Raw genomic sequence first — 3,764 nt, 5'->3', positions numbered from 1 at the left:
CTGCTGGTGAGGGGAATCGATCTCAGGTCTCCCATGTGAGAAACCACACACCCAACCAATTCGGCCAACCCTTCGGGTGCGCACTGGGTAATCTGCTCATTGTGCAATAGCTCGCAAATCACACAAGAGATGTAAACCGCACTAGGCAAGCCCGGTGTAACGAGCTCTAACAGAAGAGGCGTCTGGTGAGCGGAATCAATCTCCGGTCTACGAGCTCTAACTGAAGAGGCTGCTGGTGAGGGGAATCGATCTCAGGTCTCCCATGTGAGAAATCACACACCCAACCAATTCAGCCAACTCTTCGGGTGCGCACTGGGTAATCTGCTTATTGTGCAATAGCTCACAAATCACACAAGAGATGTAAACTACACTAGGTAAGCCCGGTGCAACAAGCTCTAACTAAGGAGATTGCTGGTGAGCGGAATCGATCTCAGGTCTACGAGCTCTAACTGAGGAGGCCGCTGGTGAGGGAAATCGATCTCAGGTCTCCCATGCGAGAAATCACACACCCAACCAATTCGGCCAACCCTTCGGGTGCGCATTGGGTAACCTGCTGGCTGCTGGTGAGGGGAATCGATCTCAGATCTCCCATGTGAGAAATCACACACCCAACCAATTTGGTCAACCCTTGCGTGCAACTTTCACACTGTTATTGTACATAAAATGAATCAAATATTAAAAATTGCCATGCAATGTCTGTTCCTCTTAGGATTCGTTGTCCATAGATTTTCTTTTTTCAATATTTTTTTTAAAAAACGTATTTGTTCATAAAATTTTGTTAGTTTTCGGAGACTTTTTTTAAAATGAGTTTTTCAAAATTTTCGGAAAAACTTGTTTCTCCACTCACAAGAATGTAAATTTCTTTAAAGTGAAATTCATGTCCAAGCATAATTTCAAATTTCAAATATCATTTTTCAACTTAACTCCAAATACTTTTATTTTTAAATTAAAATTTTTATGTCCAAACCACCTACTTAATCTCCGCACTATCCTATTTCACTTCTTCTTTGTATTTCAATATTTTTCTTGAATTGGTTAGTTTTAGGTCTTTGAGCTGCTTGAGTTCATAGTCTTCGATGAATGGTTTAAAATAAAAGGAGGGAAGGAAGTTGCGTAATGGAAAATGCTAATCTCTAGATTCCCATAATTGTACAAGACATCCCATTTTGGTCTTAACTAAAACTGGATTGGAATTGGATTAAGTAATATTTGATTAGAATACCTTATCTCCTTCTTTATGCAAAAGTTTGCTCACAAGAAATGAGTGAAGGATATATAATCTCACATATCTCCTTTAAGTAATCTTGATTCAAATTTAAGATTACATTTTCCGCATTTGATTATTCGTATTAGCTAACTATCGGTATATATGCTATACCAAAATCTTGGTATTGTTTATCACATATTTAAAATATAAATAACTATAATCCCAGAATAATCTTATCCTTACCAAATGACTCCTTACTATATAAACCAAATCTTAAGTTCTGCTATATACAGTGGTGTAGCCACATAGAGTGAAGGATGTTCAGAGCATTCTTCATCAAAAAATATATTAAGTATATAAAAGTTTATACTATGTATATAAATCAAAAATTATTTTTAAATATATATTAAACTTTGAATATCTTTCGCAAATTTTTGACTCCACTACTGATTATATATGCTCGCTCAAAAGGTAGATAAAATTTGCATTTAGTTCGAACAGACATTAAAGTCAAATGATGTGACCAAAATTGAACCATCCAAATCCATTACTATCGAAAGTGCAGCTAAACCCCTTTTCCACCAGCTTGACGGTATGACGATTTTGAATTATTTCTAAGAGAACTGTTTCTTAAAGGCGACTTGAAAACCTAACATTAACCGCATATTCTTAACCATGGTTAATTTGTCAATAGTAGTAATAATAAATAAAGTTTGAGTTAAAGCTACTACTTCCTCCAGTTCACAATAAGTGACTAATTTACCTTTTTATTTTGGTCCAATATAAGTATCCATTTATATAATTAAGAAAAAATTAAATTTGTTTTTTTAAAATTACCCTTATGTACGTATCCCTAAAAGGTTTTTTAGTCCTCACATTAAATTATGTTGACATTTAATTAGAAGTAGTTTAATCACACTAATTATTTTTGTTTAGAATTTAGTATTTACTTAATGTGTGTGTCCAAGTTAAATTGGTCACTTATTGTGGACCGGAGGGTATTACTCCCTCCGATTCACAATAAGTGACCAGTTTTCTTTTAGCACGCCCATTAAGAAAATGCTAAATCCTATATAAAAATATCTAGTATGACTAAATTATCCTTATTAAATATTGGTCATATAGTTATAGTGAGGAGTGAAAAAACTTTTTAGGAATATGTACATAAGGGCAAAAGAGTAAAAATAAATTGATTTTTTTTTATTACCTAACTGAACACTTATTTTGAACCAAAATAAAATAGTAAATTCGTCGGTCTTTACCAAATTCCCGAGTAGAACTGAGAACTGTAGCTCCACCCGTATTTTCTTGAACTGCAAATATAAAAAGCAGACCATATGAAATTATGACGCGTGGGCCGCAATTGCTGACCCACACATAAAGCTTAGGATTCGTCCCTTTCCCATTTACAGGGGACATACCTTTTCTCTAACCTACGTACACTTTCATGCAATGACATACGATCGAATACTATATTTCATGCATCTCCACCAATTCATATGTGTACTTTTTGTGTGCGAAAGAACTACAAAAAAATATACGATCTAGTTCATATTATACATATTTTAAAAGTACTAATAAAAGCATAGCTGACAACTCCTCTTTCAAAAAATTCTTTTTTCTTACAATTACTTCTTCTAAAAGCTCTGAAGTTAAATATAGTTGGTCAAGTTACTCATTTTGTTTGATGTTACGACAAGAAAAGCTTACTGCAAAATGTTGAATATGACTTATGTGTAAAATTTGAGATCAATCGGACGTCGTTTGAGAGGTTTCGGCGTCGGTTGTAAAAATTTAAAGTTTCAAGTTCTTTAAATTTGAATTGGAGGATTGTGACGACCCAAAGGGTCATCACTTGCTTTTAAACTAAATTCTGTGTTTTCGAGGCCTTAAAAACCTCATTTAGATATGTTTAAATGTGAAATATGTGAAAAATGATATGTTTTCATTGTAAAATGAATAAATTTAACTTCTGTCAACGTTTTTGAAAACGGACCCGGACCCGTAATTTAACGGCCCCGAAGGGTCCGTAGGAAAATATAGGACTTGGGCTTATGCTCGGAATCAAATTCCGGGGTCCCAAGCCCGAGAAATGAATTTTTAAAGGAAATTGTTTTCTGGAATTTATTTAAAGAAATTTGAAATGAAATTTGATTAGAACATGATGGTATCGGACCCGTATTTTGGTTCCGACACCCGGTACAGGTCTTATATATGATTTAAGACATTTCTGTGGAATTTAGTGAAAAACGGATGTCATATGACGTGATTCGGACTTAAATTGCAAATTTTATTTTTAAAGAAGTTTTTGAGAAAATTTCATTGATCTCGAGACTTAATTTGATGTTCATGATGTATTTTGATGATTTGATTACACGAGTAGGTCCATATGATATTTTTGAGTTAGTATGCACATTTGGTTTGGAGTTCCGAGAGCTCGGGTGAGTTTCGGGTAAGTTCGGGATGTTTTAGACTTAAAACCAGAAGTTACAGGTCTCTGAACCCGTCAGTGCGGTCCGCACAAAAACGTGTGCGACCGCGGAAGGGGGCCAGCAGT

This window comes from Nicotiana sylvestris, chromosome 12 (genome assembly GCF_000393655.2).
Source record: "Nicotiana sylvestris chromosome 12, ASM39365v2, whole genome shotgun sequence".
In the NCBI taxonomy this organism is placed as follows: domain Eukaryota; kingdom Viridiplantae; phylum Streptophyta; class Magnoliopsida; order Solanales; family Solanaceae; genus Nicotiana; species Nicotiana sylvestris.
This window is presented reverse-complemented; position numbering follows the sequence as displayed.